The sequence below is a fragment of the Hibiscus syriacus genome, unplaced genomic scaffold (genome assembly GCF_006381635.1).
Source record: "Hibiscus syriacus cultivar Baekdansim isolate YM2019G1 unplaced genomic scaffold, ASM638163v2 tig00111005_pilon, whole genome shotgun sequence".
In the NCBI taxonomy this organism is placed as follows: Eukaryota; Viridiplantae; Streptophyta; class Magnoliopsida; order Malvales; family Malvaceae; genus Hibiscus; species Hibiscus syriacus.
In genome coordinates, this window is record NW_024062949.1 from 382,697 (window position 1) to 400,715 (window position 18,019).

The window sequence follows — 18,019 nt, forward strand, 5'->3', positions numbered from 1 at the left end:
GGAATTAGAATCTAATTTTGTCACTTTTTCATGTTTGGTTTAAATTTTTAAAGGGAAAATTGAAATCTAATTCCATTAAGTGAGGGAAAGTATATTTTATCCATAACATGATGAAATTGAAATTTTTGGATGAGTGAATGTGAAATTTGACTATACTACCTTCATCAATCTTTTGATATTCGGGTCGGATTTTTTAAAAAAAATTTGGGATCGGGTTGGGTCGAGTTTTTTTTAAGTTTGATATTCGGGTCGGGTCGGGTTTTTTAAGTGTAATATTCGGGTAGGATCAGGTTTTTTTAAATGTAATATTCAGGTCGGGTTTAGGGTGAAAAATACCCAACCCAACATGGAAAAAAAAATAATTTTACCTTATATATTTATGAATAATTATAATAATACACTTCTATATATAATTTTTTTTAATTAAATCACTGTTTTTATTGAATAAAAATAATTTTTATTATTATTTCGGGTCGGGTCGAGTTTTTAATTCATATATTCGGGTCGGGTTGGGTAAAATTTTATTTTGGTCGGGTCGGGTTGGGTTTTTTTAAGTGTGATATTCAGGTCGAGTTTGAGTTTAGGGTGAAAAATACTCGACCCGACCCAAAAAAAAATAATTTTACATTATATATTTAGGAATAATTACAATATTACACCTTTATATATAATTTTTTCAATTAAGTCACTATTTTTATTGAATAAAAATAATTTTTTATTATTTCGGGTCGGGTTTCTAATTCATATATTCGGGTCAGGTCGGGTGAAACTTTATTTTGGTCGGTTCGGGTCGAGTCTCGGGTGGAGGTTCCCTTGTTCTCGGGTTGGGTCGGGTGGACCAAAAACCCGACCCATGACCATCCCTAATTGGGATGATTTTAACTTATGATGTTTATTAGTATGATTTTTATAATTTATTGAAATAAATAATTAATCAATAAAATGAAAATTTAATATTTTTAAAATTTTTATAATATATTGCTACATGTAAGTTATAAAATAAACTAAAATTAAGCAAAAAAAAATAAGAAGGGCAATTATGTCATTTTATATTACTGAAATCAAATTCATCTAACATGTCTGCAAACCAAACAGAATATGAAATTGAATTCTAATTCAATTTCCTGCCAATCAAACATGTTTCATATTCAGATTCCAATTCCTTCAGATTCTAATTCCTTAACAGATTCTAATTCACTCATTAACATTCCAGCGAATCAAACGTCACCTTAGTATTTTCTTAGAAAATGGAGTGGTTAAAAATTTCAATGTGTAAAGATTTAATAGAAATTTTTAAAATTTTAATGACCAAAATAAGTGAGAATAAAAATTGATGATGAAATTTGCAATAAACCCTTAACATAATCGAGCAAATGTGTCCAAGAAAATCGTGCACCACTCTTGAAGCCCATTCCTCATTGTAACGGCGAGGGATCAATTTGGACATTTATAAAAGATTCAGTATCAAACAAACACAGAAGGCATTGCTCAAGGAGGGCCTGACCTTATACAAGTCTAGTTTAGCAAAACGTTGGGCCAACCCAACCACCGGCCTACACTTGATCTTCGTTACTTATATATTTTTATTAGGCTGAATTATATGATTCACGACTTATGTTTATTTTTTCTTATTTTTTAATTAATTTCAAAAAATATTATATATAGTTATTTTCGTTTTTATTTAGTTAAGATGTGGTATCACGAATCATCTATCGTTAAATATTTAAATATAATCACACATTTGATCTCTGTTAGTTATTTATTCTTTCAATCTAGTCTTATTTTTAATAAATTAAATCCACCAATTGAATGATATCACGTCACTGATTAAGTTGGAGGATTAATTTTATTTTATTTTAATATAGGGTTAACTTTATTTAATTTAAATTCAATTTATTTTAATATAGGGTTAACTTTATTTTAATAAATTAAATATATTAAATTAAAATAAAGTTAGTTAAATTAATTCAACCGTCTCTAGTGACCGCCTTCATACATCAGTAAGTTTTCTTTTTATATTTGAAATCCCCAATTTTCATTTCCACCAAATGTAATTTATTTTTTTAGGATCCATTTTTTTACAATGGCCAAATGTTATGTATATATATATATATATATCTCCAGTGGACAATTTTACTTTGTACCAATTGAGTTTTTCCAATGAAAATTTCTAAAGAAGAAATAAAGAACATAATTATTTAGATTAAGAAAAAAAAGTATTTTTTAGTATAAAGGTTGAGGCTTGGGACAATTAAATGAGAATAAAGTAAATACTATTAGTAAAACTTAATTCGAGACTTGAGATAATTAAATAGGATTAAAGTAAACGAATAAAGTTTAGCCTATCTATTGCAACCCTTTAGATACTAAGGGGTTGTTTGTTTGGCTCTGAATGGAATCATTCAGCGCTGAATACTGAATCGTTCAACATTCAGCGTGTTTGTTTCTCACCTCTGAATGATTCAGTGCTGACTGATTCAGTAAAACAGTGCTGAATGATTCAGCATCAAAGTACATTCTGAATGATTCAGTGCCATTATCAAACAACATGTCACATTCAGAGCTAATTCATACAGAGCCTCTGAATCATTCAACATTTGAATCATTCAACGCTTAATCATTCTGAAGTAAACAAACAACCCCTAACTTTTAAATTTACGAATTATTGTAATAATAATAAGTAGCATAATGTACTCAGTTTGTAAAGATCAAAATTTCATTGTATGTTGTGAATAATGATTTATGTACCCAGAAACGATTAAATGAAATTATGAGTTTGTTTATTATTTATTATGAGTTTGTTATTATCTGTTTATTATTTATCCTGGGAACAAATATTATGAATAACTTTTGAATTTATGAATCATTATAATAATAATAATAATTAGTATAATGTACTCAGTTTGTTATAATTTGTTTATTATTTATTATGAGTTTGTTTATCCTTAAACAAATATCCCTTTAGATTTTTATTTGTATTTTTTATTTGTATTTTCATATATGTCCAGTGAATCACAAAGTTCTTCAACACCTATTGGTATTTAAAGAGTTGAAATTTTGTGTGTGAATGTTGACGATGAACATAATGAAGATGATATTCTTAATGAAGATGAAAAGTGTAAAATAGAAGTTTCTGAATTTACTATCGACGCCACAACAAAAGAAGTTGAGGTTGAAAATCCTTTTCAAGCCTTTAAGATGAAAAGTGTAATATAGAAGATCAAATTCGGTTTAGCGGTACCTATTATGTTGACAACTAATAATGTTTTAGGTAGAAAATATGAAAAACTATTAAAAAATTTGGTAACCGGTAAACTTTGGTTATCGGTAAGTATCTATCATTTTTATAAAAGTGTCCATACTTTTAACATATCAAGTAAATTTTACCGGTTTTGTCATAATGAATCTGGTTTTGTCATATTTTTACCTGTTATATTGTAAATTATCTATCCTTTTTATAAAAGTGTCCATACTTATTTCACTGTGAAAATATATTTATTATTATCTTTAGTTAATATTGTTAAATTTAAAATCTAAATAATATTTTATAAAATATCAAAACAATCAAATAATTTTTTGTGTAAATGAAATTATTAAATTAATATTGTAGGTGGAAAACATGAAACACTATTAAAAAAAAATTGAAACATAAATTACATAACTTTCAAAAAAGTATATATCATTTTTATAAAAGTGTCCATACTTATTTCACTGTTGAAAACATATTTATTATTATATTTGGTTAATATTGTTAAATTTAAATTCTAAATAATATTTTATAAAATATCAAAACAATCAAATAAAATTTTGTGTAAATTAAATTATTAAATTAATATTGTAGGTGGAAAACATGAAACACTATTAAATAAATTGAAACATAAATTACATAACTTTAAAAGCAGTTATAAATCCTAAAAAGTGTCGATACTTTTAAAAAATATATCGATCCAAAACGATATACCAGGTAAAAATATGATAAAACCGGTAACAAAATGATAAAACCGGTAAATTTAAAAGTGTCGATACGTTATATAAGGATCGACACTTTGTGAATTTAAAAGAGAAGCAGTTATAGCGCCTATAATGTGTCGATACTTTAAAAAATATATCGATCCACAACGATATAACAGGTAAAAATATGATAAAACCGGTATCAAAATGATAAAACCGGTAAAATGATACCGGATATATTGAAAGTGTCGATACTTTCGTAAGTACGTGTAATAAATTATCGACACTTTCAAAGAAATAGGTAATTATCCTTTCGAAAGTATCGACACCTGACATAAAAGTATCGACACTTTTGTATTTGTATCGATTAAATATAAATAACATATCCGATGAAAATATAAAGGCCATAGCTAAATATCCTCTGAAAAAAGATAGAACGGACGAGTTTTTGAAATCGAAGAGTAATTGTTGCTGCATTTCAGAAGGCGTTTCTAAAGCGAAGTTTGTTTGTTTGTTGCTGCAGTCGAAACGAAAAGTATGTTGTCGAAACCCTAATTTTTATTTATTACAGTAATCGCGATAGGGTTTTTTATGTGTTGTTTGGGGTTTTGGAGTAAGGAAGCATTTGGGACCGATTGCAGGTAGAAATAGATATTCAAGGAAAAATATAAATGTCGATACTTTTATTAAATATTATAGGTAGAAAATGATATTATAGGTTGTATAAATGTGCCGACACATTTTGGTGTGGCCATTCAAATTCTTTTGAAGAAAACCGTTTTACCACAAGAGTAGTTATCTATATTTGTATATTGAAAAGTGTATGTAACAAAATAATTTGATTTGCGTAAACTGATATATGAAGGAAAAATGGAGTCAATGGGTTGGAAAATTGTTGGTGGAGCAGATGACTTTGAAATTGAGGCCGAGACTCGAAAGCAACCAAAGGGTGGATATATGTACTTCTAGTAAGTATCAATGTCTTTTTGTTATTATTGTTGAAATGGTAATTGGATTAAAGTATCGATAAACTTTAAATTGATTACAAATTTTAAATGTTAACAGTATGGCCGAATGCAAAAGGATGAAGGGAGATGGCACACAGAGCGATTCGGTATGTAAAATGAAATTGACATTGAGTAGTATTAGTATTTAGTGTTAATGTATTGATTAAGAAACGTTTATGTTTAATATTAGGTGAAAAAAGATGTGAGGTCCAAATGGAATTCAATGAGTGATGCTGAAAAGGAACCTTACATCACACAGTCAAGGAATGATAGTAAAGAATACAAAGAACGGAGGAAAGCACATGAAAATAAGGTATTCATTAAACTTGTAAATACGTTGATACAAAATATATAAGAACTATAACATTATATTGTTAAAAAATGTAGGAAGTGTCGACAAGATACAGCATTAAAAGGGTGAATTTATTAATTAAACACCTTAAGGAGAAGGGTCAGTTGAATGTGCTGGGAGAAATAGGTTTTGGATCGTTGATCGGAGTAAGGGATCGACCTATTCGGAGGGAATTGTGTCGATCCTTGATGGCACAATTTGACGTCAGTCAATGTATGGCTAAGTATGGTGATTATTCATTCCCTCTGGGGGTATCGACTGCTGCAGCCGTATTGGGGGTACAAAACAAAGGCAAAAGTGTTATAGAAGTCTGTAGGAGTAAGAACTGGAAAGCACTTGCCTCCAAATATGGTTTGAATCATAAGGTGACATATGCTGAAGTTGAAGAGGATATCAAAAGTGGATCTTACTGGGGGGATGAGCTGAAGGCCCGAGTTCTATTGTACCTTGTCGGGATATTTCTTTGTCCAACGGGTGATACGCCAACGAACAAGGAATATATGAAGCTCATTTGCGATGAAGGCTTGAAGGGTGAATTCAATTGGGCTGAATATATCCATTCGAGATTGATTGAATCAATCATCACCTTTAAAAGGGCAGCCAGAGATACCTCAAAGGGTGCATAGCAATCTTAGAGGTAAATGAGTTGAATCACTTTTTTGTGTTTTTATATAAAAATATAAATTTTATTATAAATGCAGGTTGCACTGTTCGATTTTTGGTCGAGCTGTGAGGCAGTGCTGGCTTATGAAAGAACCGGAGTGGCACGCATCCGTGCATGGGGGAAAGAAGAGGTGGTTAGAGTGATGGTGAAGTTGAAGTTGGATAGAGGGAAGAAGCAAGAAATGGTAATAAATGTAATTAAATAATATTAAGAATATAATCAATGTCTTACTATTGTAATTTAATTTTGAAGGTTATTGGCAAGGATGTAGAGGAGGCAGTGGAGGCAGAGGAGAAGAAAGGAGGGATGGTTGTATTGGGGGATGACGGTGAGTGGGACGACGGTGAAGCAAAACAGAGTAACTTCGACATTTTGATGTCTGAATTGGCTGATATCAAAAAAATCCAATTTGAAATCATGCAAAGACAATCAAGAGTCGAAGAGAAACTTGATCAAGTCGTAGAGAAACTCGAGAGAGTCGAAGATACACTCGAGAGGCATAAGGGGGTAGTGGAAGGAAAAATAGATGGAGTGGTGAAAGAAGTAGAGGTGTTGAGGGGTGAAGTGGTGAAAGAAGGTGGGGTGTTAAGGGGTGATATTAAGATGGTGACGGGAGAAAAATTTGAGGGAGTGGTGAAGGAGGTTGTGGATTTGAGGAGTGAACTTACGGGGGTGAAGGGGGTGGTTGATAAATACTCGGATGAAGGAGCTCAATTAAAGGGTGAAATAAAAGAGATGAAGAGCTATGTAGAAAAAAAGTACGATGAACTGAAAAAATATGAAGAAGAAAAGAGGGAGGAGGAAGAAGAAGAGATGGAAGAAATGAGGAGGAAGGAAGTCGATGTCATTTATACACCGGAGAGTGTTATAGCAGCAGTTTTGGATTCGGAATGTCCTGCACCCCAGAAGAAGAAGCAGAAGGTAAGTTTAATAAAAGAATACTTAATTTGATTTTTATTATGTTGTTGTGACAAAAATTTGTATGCAAAATTGTAGGTTGAAAAAGCGGATATTCCAAGCGGAATTGATGACATCGAAGCTGCAATTTGTGATTATTTATGGAATTGCGAGTTAGAATCGGGGTAAGTGAAATATATTGTTTTGTGAGTGATATTTAAATATTTCATGACAACATATTAATCCTAATGATTCATACAGATATTCTGTAATATCAATGGGAAATCAATTCGCTACTGTATACGACGTTGCAACGTTGAAGCCTACGGAATGGGTTGGCGGTGTGGTAAGTAGAAAGTAGAAAATGTTAAAACTTATTGAATATGTTCTGATTGTGTAATTAATTTTGTTAGGTTATCGATTTGCTCGCCTGGACCATATGCTACGATTCTCAAAAGTCACTCCGGAGGATTGGCTACCTTCCATACCTCTTAGTGGTGAGTTAAATTAATAAATATTGAAAAGTAGTGTTATAGACGGTAAATTAATAATGTTTGTTGCGTAATTACAGCAACAGGCGTTGGAAGCCAACAACAAAGAAAGTGTTGAGAGTATTTCTACCTTCTGGGGTGTCATATTGGATAACTATGTGAAATTCACCGACTGTGAGAAGGTAAGACACCATACCAATTGCAAATGATGTTTTCGGATATAGAATGTTGAATTTTGTCAAATTGGGTGTGAAATTTGTTGCAGATCATGATCACAATAAACTACCATAATTCACATTGGTATCTGTTGGTGTTGGATATGGTAGATCATGTTGTAACAATATATGATAGTATGTTTACAACTGAAGCAGCTAAACAGAGAGTGATGGATGCTAAGAGATTGGTATGTATGTATGTATGAAAGGACATTATGTAAATTATAATGCATAATTTTTTTGGTGCATAACTTCTTCTATTTTAATGCAGATTAAAATATTAGATTCTTATAATAAGAAACGCATTTGGGTTGAGTCCTGTGGATCTCTAGGAAAGTATCCCTTGAAAAATTTCAAATTTGTGGAGCATAAGAAGAATAAGCAATTGAATGGGTATGAGATGTTATCACAAATAGAAAGCTTAATTTATGCAGTATTCATCATAATTGACATGTGTGGTTTTCAAATTTTGTAACAGATATGATTGCGGCATGTATGTGATGATGTGGATGGAATCGATCGGTTCTACAGGGGCAACTGGTGATTTTGTAAGTGGATAGAAAAAATCGTTTGTGGTAAAATTGTTAAAAGTCGTATATTGAATGTTGTAGTTGACAATACTTAACATTCTGACAATTTGAATATAGGTTGTTGGAGACTGGGATCGATCGCGAGTATTAAACGATCTCGTAAGCCACAATCAAAATGAACGAAGACAGGAGATAACAAAAGCTGCAATATTACATAAGAATAACAAAAGAATGCAATGATGTAAATGTAGGGTTAATTTTGTATAAGATTTATAATTTTGTATACGATTTATATTTTCGTATGTGAATATAATTATGAATGAGATGAGAAAAGTTAGCAGTATGTTGTTGTACATGTTTCTTATACACATTAAGGGTCATGTTGATACTTGGAAGTAAAAGGCAAATTTACAATATGGCCAAAAGGATGTAATTTTTCAATCTAACCGGTACAATTATACCGGTTTTATGTGAGAATATGTCTAAATAATGTGTCGACACTAATATAGTTTGTGTCGATATTTTTTTTCCAGAATGAATGGAAAACAGGGTGCACCATAAAGTGTCGATCCATATATAAAAAGTGTCGATCCCAAAATCATCGAACCCAAAAGTATAATGTAATATGTAATTTTTCAATCTAACCGGTACAATTATACCGGTTTTATGTGAGAATATGTCTAAATAATGTGTCGACACTAATATAGTTTGTGTCGATATTTTTTTTCCAGAATGAATGGAAAACAGGGTGCACCATAAAGTGTCGATCCATATAAAAAGTGTCGATCCCAAAATCATCGAACCCAAAAGTATAATGTAATATGTAATTTTTCAATCTAACCGGTACAATTATACCGGTTTTATGTGAGAATATGTCTAAATAATGTGTCGACACTAAAATAGTTTGTGTCGATATTTATTTCCAGAATGAATGGAAAACAGGGTGCACCCATAAAGTGTCGATCCATATATAAAAAGTGTCGATCCCAAAATCATCGAACCCAAAATTATAATGTAATATGTAATTTTTCAATCTAACCGGTACAATTATACCGGTTTTATGTGAGAATATGTCTAAATAATGTGTCGACACTAATATAGTTTGTGTCGATATTTTTTTTCCAGAATGAATGGAAAACAGGGTGCACCATAAAGTGTCGATCCATATATAAAAAGTGTCGATCCCAAAATCATCGAACCCAAAAGTATAATGTAATATGTAATTTTTCAATCTAACCGGTACAATTATACCGGTTTTATGTGAGAATATGTCTAAATAATGTGTCGACACTAAAATAGTTTGTGTCGATATTTATTTCCAGAATGAATGGAAAACAGGGTGCACCCATAAAGTGTCGATCCATATATAAAAAGTGTCGATCCCAAAATCATCGAACCCAAAATTATAATGTAATATGTAATTTTTCAATCTAACCGGTACAATTATACCGGTTTTATGTGAGAATATGTCTAAATAATGTGTCGACACTAATATAGTTTGTGTCGATACTAATTTAAATATGAATGGAAAACAGGGTGCACCATAAAGTGTCGATCCATATATAAAAAGTGTCGATCCCAACATCATCGAACCCAAAAGTATAATGTAATATGTAATTTTTCAATCTAACCGGTACAATTATACCGGTTTTATGTGAGAATATGTCTAAATAATGTGTCGACACTAATATAGTTTGTGTCGATACTAATTTAAATATGAATGGAAAACAGGGTGCACCATAAAGTGTCGATCCGTATATAAAAAGTGTCGATCCCAAAATCATCGAACCCAAAAGTATAATGTAATATGTAATTTTTCAATCTAACCGGTACAATTATACCGGTTTTATGTGAGAATATGTCTAAATAATGTGTCGACACTAATATAGTTTGTGTCGATACTAATTTAAATATCAAGTGTTTTCCACCGTTTACGATATATAGTACTCTTAATCGAGAAACCCTAAACATAAAGGCAAGCAGGCAGATCTTCCTCTTTCTTCTACCGTTATCATAAGTGACGACCAGATATTCAGGTAAATTTATCGATATTTTATGGGTTTGATTGATTTCTATATTGGAGTTTTTATCCTGAATGTGTTTGTGTTCCATTGTAATAGGGGTAGCATCCAACCAAAATGGCTCCAAAACGTCAGCGTCAGAAGCGAGGTCTTTCTCAAAGCTCTTCTCAACCCAGTTCTTCTCAACCACCTCCTTCTGTAACAAACGATTCTTCTGAGGAAATCAGGTCCTTCGAAACTCTGAACTTTAGATCCGACATGGAGAAACAAAGATGGCAGACGAGTTTTAAAGTAAGGAAGATTCGTCCCGAACGTGTCATTGACCTGGGTTTCTTGTTTGATGATAAATATGCATTTAGTTTTAAATCCACATTTACATCTTGGGGTTGGCTTGAATTCCTTGGTGTAGAACCAAGATATTATCCCAACCTAGTTAGAGTCTTCTACAACAATGCTTCCTTACAGCACGAGCCTAATAAGACTAATATAATAGGAATTAATACACATGTCATGGGGAAGGATATATATATATCTCCAGAAACTATTGCGGAGGGTTTAGGTGTAGCGAATACAGGGGATTCAGATGAAAATGGTGTAGATTGGTCTACAATTAAACGGGTTACTAGAAATAGCCCAATTCACCTCGATGTAGAGTCGAGAATGTTTCATAAAATGCTCACATGGTATATCCGGCCTAGTGGGGGAAAACATTCAACGCTTCGAGACAGCGATTATTGGTGGATAGCAAAGTATAAATCCAAAACGGCTCCAAACATTGCAAAACTCATATTTAATACAATTGTATATATGGTCACAAAGGGAGCAACAATTTCAACTACACTACCATATGGATGTGTCATCACCCATCTGTTGAAGAAGAAGGAAGTTGATTTTTCGCATGACGCCCATGTTCGATTAACCCGCAAGATTGACATGGTATTTATTAAAAAAGCGGGATATGATTTTGTTGAAAAACTCGGTTGGAAGCGTGTCAAGGAGGTCGGATTAGATCAATAGAGGGAGGAAATAGACCCCGTTGGCCATGAAGAAGAGCAACCAAGTGGAGACGCAATGATGGAAGAAGCTCCAGTTGCAGAGGATGTCACAATTAAGACCGTGATGGAATACATGGTCAATTTTCGGGAGCATATTGATTCCCTTGTGAGTGGAATGCGATCCGATATTTCATCATTGCAACGTGAAGTCTCCATGTTGCGTAACGAATTACGTCAACGACATCAAACGAGTTAGGTAATTCATTATCTATGTTTCTTAACATTTACACGTTCTGAACTTTATTTTATTTTCTTTTAACAGATGTGGACAACCAAGCGGTCGCAGAAGATGAAGCTGACGATGAAGATGACGATGATGATGACGATGAAGCTGGCGATGAAGATGATGACGATGATGATGATGAAGATGATGATCCAAACAAGTATATCGTGTCTGCAACGCCACATTCAAGAAAACTTTTAATTTTTGATCTCAATGGTGTCCTTGCCTACATCCCAAGACTGCCGGCAGGTTTTAATTCTATTCTTTTGTATCCATTATTTTAACATATAAGCGTAGAACTTTAATCTCATTTTCTTCATGTTGTAGATGTTGTCCTCAGAAGAGGATTATTTGAATTTATGCAATTTTGTGTCGACAATTTTGTTGTTGCCCTTTGGTCTTCAAAGATGAGGTTAGAACATGTTTGAGGCAATTGAATTACTGTAGTCAAAATCGTTAATACACATTTGAATGTTAACATTCAAACTTGATTACAATCTCAGGCATAACGTCGACCATGTACTTGAGAAACTACCTGTATTTTCCGAGCATTTTCTATTCGTGTGGGTAAGATGAATGTCATTACAGTTTGCTGACTTTTCGTTGTCTATGATTCCTACATATTTATGTTCGACTGTTTGTGAACAGGATCAAAAAAATGCAAAACATACGATTCTGTTACCTACTGTAAAGATCTCAATGATGTTTGGAACGCGTGTCCAGATTTTAACGAGCTAAATACACTTTTGGTCGATGATTCAGCGGAAAAAATGATTTATAATCAAGTAAGTTGCATTTATGCAATATGTTTTTCCAGTTGAACAGGTGTTCAGACATTGATGATCCAAACAACTTATGTGTTTATATAGAAATACAATTACATATGTCCACATACCTTTGACGCTGCTTCCCATTCGAACGACAAAGCTCTAGGTATGACACAAATTTATTCATGCTTATGCGAATTTAATTTATTGTTAGTAAAATTGCACCTCATTAGTTTGATAATTGAAATTATTTATGTATGTCCTCAGAAAAAGGCGGAAACATACGAGAGTATTTGGAAAATTTGTTGAAGGCCTCTAATGTTCCGGACTTCGTTAGAAACAACCCTTTTCCATCGGATTAATTTTGTTTGTCGGTACATTATTTAAACATTCTTGTGTATTTATATTTTGGTGTGATTATATGGTGTGTATATTTTCATTAATTATTCCATATTTGCTTCTATGTGTACATATACATTTGAGTGTCTATACTTTTTTAATATATTGTAAAGTATCTATCCTTTTTATAAAAGTGTCTATACTTTTTCCACTGTGGAAAACATTAATTTAAGGTTATCTATTGAGTGAGTTTTAAGATATTAATTTAGTAATTATAGGCGTCTAATGATTTATTTTTTACGTTACGGTATATATTATTATTAAATTAAAAATTCTTAATATTATTTTATAAAATATCAAAACAATCAACTAATTTTTTGTGCAAATGAAATTATTAAATTAATATTGTAGGTGGAAAACATGAAACATACTTAAAAAATATTGAAACATAAATTACATATCTTTAAAAAAAGTATCGATCATTTTTATAAAAAGTATGGACACTTTCAACATATTATAATAAAATAGGTAAATTTGCAATATAACCGGTATAAATATACCGGTTTTATGCGCGAATAGGTCTACAACCTATATCGACACTTTTTAATATTGTGTCGGTACTTTATGTCCATATTGGAAGAAAAATGTGTCGATACGATTTAAAAAAGTGTCGACATTTACATCGGAACCCATAATTATAATGTAATAGATAATTTTGTAATATAACAGGTATAAATATGCCGGTTGTATGAGCGAATAGGTCTACAACCTATATCGACACTTTTTAATATTGTGTCGGTACTTTATGTCCATATTGGAAGAAAAATGTGTCGATACGATTTAAAAAAGTGTCGACATTTACACATCGGAACCCATAATTATAATGTAATAGATAATTTTGTAATATAACAGGTATAAATACCGGTTGTATGAGCGAATAGGTCTACAACCTATATCGACACTTTTTAATATTGTGTCGGTACTTTATGTCCATATTGGAAGAAAAATGTGTCGATACGATTTAAAAAAGTGTCGACATTTACACATCGGAACCCATAATTATAATGTAATAGATAATTTTGTAATATAACAGGTATAAATATACCGGTTGTATGAGCGAATAGGTCTACAACCTATATCGACACTTTTTAATATTGTGTCGGTACTTTATGTCCATATTGGAAGAAAAATGTGTCGATACGATTTAAAAAAGGGTCGACATTTACACATCGGAACCCATAATTATAATGTAATAGATAATTTTGTAATATAACAGGTATAAATATACCGGTTGTATGAGCGAATAGGTCTACAACCTATATCGACACTTTTTAATAATGTGTCGGTACTTTATGTCCATATTGGAAGAAAAATGTGTCGATACGATTCAAAAAAGTGTCGACATTTACACATCGGAACCCATAATTATAATGTAATAGATAATTTTGTAATATAACAGGTATAAATATACCGGTTGTATGAGCGAATAGGTCTAAAACCTATATCGACACTTTTTAATATTGTGTCGGTACTTTATGTCCATATTGGAAGAAAAATGTGTCGAAACGATTTAAAAAAGTGTCGACATTTACATATCGGAACCCATAATTATAATGTAATAGATAATTTTGTAATATAACCGGTATAAATATACCGGTTTTATGCGCGAATATGTCTACAACCTAAAATGTGTCGATACCATTTAAAAAAGTGTCGGTAATTTTAAGTAACGCGGTTTTTCTTCCTTCATTCAAAATATTTATATGTACATACAATAGGAGTCATGTTGATACTTACGATATATTATATGGAGATCGTTATCATTCCATTCCGTCTTCGAAAAAATCAGTTGATGTAGGCTGTGTGCTTGTACTCAAACTGAGCTTGACTTGAGGACATGTTAGTTTGTTATGCCCCTCACCGTTGCAGTACCCACATCGCCTAATTTTCTTCTCGACCTTGTTCTTCGGCACTTCTTTTCGCTTGCGTTGTTTTCGTTGAGGGTCACGAGCATTGTTTACTACAATGCTCTGGTTGACTGAATGATTCAAACCAAACGAGTTTTCTAATTCTTCTATTAGTTTTTTCATCTCATCTCTTGCGGTTTTGAAAGACTCGTCTGTCTTTGATGCAATGTAGCATAACCTACTTGACGTTGAACGTAGAGCAGCGAACCTTGCCATTCGCATCACTTCTGGAGACACATTCAAATCAACATAGCTGGGTGCAGAAGCCTTCGCATCATTAGTCCACCTACTTTGAATCAAAGTCCCGGGCAAATATGTGTAGTCCAATTGCTTCAAAATGTGAAGTTGATGGCGACACGGAAGTCCAACGGTCTCGAATTTTTTGCAGGAGCAAATTAGAGTTTTCGTACGAGAATCAAAACTAATTTCAAATTTCCTATTTTTTTCTGCGTACTTTGACAAAATATAATGTTGACATTCATCTGATAAGGACTTAATCTCTGCCTCAATCCGGTACAATGTCTCCCGTATAAGTTCATCTTGGAACAGACGAAAAGATTCGCGGGTAAAAATCGCAGCGGCATGGCTTTCAAGGTCGACCAGTTTTGTGATCTGGAAGGGCTTAGTATGGGAACTTAAGTAATCCGCTTTCAACTCGTTCATACGCATTCTACTAATTCCATCTTCAATTGCACGAACAACATCTAAATATGTCTTCTTGTGTTTCAGTGCAATAGCTAGTGAAGCATTCATAGACTCGCACCTTTGTGTTGAGCGAATATTGGCAAAGAAATGACCGGTTAGATATGCTTGTGCCCATAAGTGTCGTGTATTTCCCTTCTCAATCACCCATGGATGCTTGTGGACGTTGAATTCTGAAACAATCGAACGCCATTGAATATCAAATTCCTTGGTTGTCCACCAGGAAGCCATGCATTTTGAGAATGCTGCTGTAAACTTTGGGTCACCAATGTTAGCTTGTGCATTGCGAGAAAGATGCCAAGAACATAATCTGTGCTTAGCATAAGGGATAACAGATTTGATAGCCATCTGCATTGCCCTATCCCCATCGGTTACAACAGAAATAGGTGATTTATTCATCATGGCTTCTAAAAAATTCTGTAGCACCCACTCGAAAGATTGAGACGTCTCGTCAGCGATTATGGCAGTGGCAAACACAATTGTGTTATGGTGATGATTGACACCAACAATAGGCATAATTGGTCGACCATACAAATTATCTTTGTACGTTGTGTCGAACGCAATTACATCACCGAAGCATGTGTAATCCGATCTCGATGTAGAATCCGACCAAATAAGATTATACAATGCCCCCGATTTGTCTACCGAGTATGTCATAAAAAACCCGGGATCATCATGTTTCTTATAATCAAAGTAGGCAATAAGCGCATTCACATCCCCATCGACGATTTCCTTTGCTTTACCTCTTTGAAGTGCATTGTAGAGGTCTTTATGTGTAAATCCAACATTATGATAGCCCCCTTCCTGCTGCGTTAAATAGTTCATTACTTGTGACGTGCCAACACCGACCTCTTTCAATATTGTTGCCTCATCGATATCAGCCTTACTTACAGCTCTATTAGAACGCATAAATGGTGTCATAGCAGATGTGCACAATGCATGATTATGTTTCTGATCAGACTTACTTATAACCCACTGATCGTTTGTATTTGTTGCTGTAACTACGACTCTAGCCTTACATCCTGTTCTTGTGACTGGCGTATGAGCACGTTGGCGATCAACAGTATTGACTTTTGAGACTCGAAACCCTTCTTTGGAACAACAAAATTCTTGTGTCTTCACATCCCCTTCCACGTCAAGCCGTGTTGTTCCCTTACGTGCACTAAACCCATGTTCCCGTGCGAATCCCTTGTAAAAGTGCCAAGCTTGATCACGTGAACAGAAGAGCTGACCAACCAATCTGTCAGATTCATCAACATTATGTACTTCATGGCATTCCTCGGTTGGCTTAACATTGTCTACATCAGTATTATCCATGGCAAAAAAATTTTTGTGCAAGTTCAGTGCTCCAGGAGTTGATGGAGATGTAAGCAAAGGTTCATTTTGAATATGTTTCAGTCGTGCTGCTTTCACTATGATGTGGCATTGGTAGTGGTAGTTAAAGGGTGGGTACAACATTAAATTCGCAGTACATATTTAGGTATGTACAATAACTACAAGTATATAATGTAATAGGTATCGTTTATATAATGTAATAGGTAGCGCTTATATAATATATTGTAAAGTATCTATCCTTTTTATAAAAGTGTCCATACTTTTTTCACTGTGGAAAACATTAATTTAAGGTTATCTTTTGAGTGAGTTTTAAGATATTAATTTAGTAATTATAGGCGTCTAATGATTTATTTTTTACGTTACGATATATATTATTATTAAATTAAAAATTCTAAATATTATTTTATAAAATATCAAAACAATCAAATAATTTTTTGTACAAATAAAATTATTACATCAAATTACTTTATTCCAACCATGTGACAAGTGTGACAACTCCATCAACTCACAACTCAGCTTTGAACTCAATCAATATTGTCTTTTAGCTTGATGGTTCATAAAGCATGTTACTTGAACAGTATGAATCAATTATGCAATTTTCATGTTCAATTTAACACTGCATTTCAAATTCATTTCATATGTAATTGGAGTTTGAATTTAAATTTCAATTTGAGTTTGAATTTCAATATATATTTCGGCTCCACTATAAATATTAGCCCAAGCCAATATGCATGTTATCATTGATTATTCCTAATTTCAATTGTTTTTTTCTAACGTTTAAACGCGAGGGAAATCCAGACCATTGTATTTTTTGGTCAACTTTAAAGCGTCAGAAACGTTTCGGGCGTATGATCTGGGTGGTAAACAAATAGCAACTAAAATCTAAGTCCGAAATACTTCTGAGTACCACCCAAATCATAAGTCTGAAATACTTCCGATGCTCATCAAAATCCAAAGCTCATATGGTGCCAAGCAAAAGGAAATCAAAATTCAAATCTCATATGATGCCAAGCAAAAGGAAATCAAAATCTACAACTTGATTTTGAACATTGATATGATATGTTCAGTTGTTATCATGTTGGGATTTTCTCGTTTTTGATTGCTTGGATAGTTGTTCTCTTGCTTCTTCAAGTGTCCTTAGCTTGTAATTTATAGCTTGGAATGTGTTTGATGTTGTATATATTATTATTAAATTAAAAATAATAAACATATATATTACATATTTATTATTATCTTTGGTTAATGTTGTTAAATTAAAAATTCTAAATAATATTTTATAAAATATCAAAAAATCAAATAATTTTTTGTGCAAATGAAATTATTAAATTAATATTGTAGGTGGAAAACATGAAACACTATTAAAAAATTTGAAACATAAATTACATAACTTTAAAAGAAGTATCGATCCTTTTTATAAAAGGTATGGACACTTTCAATATAATAGGTAAAAATATGATGTAATAGGTAGCGCTTATATAATGTAATAGGTATCGTTTATATAAT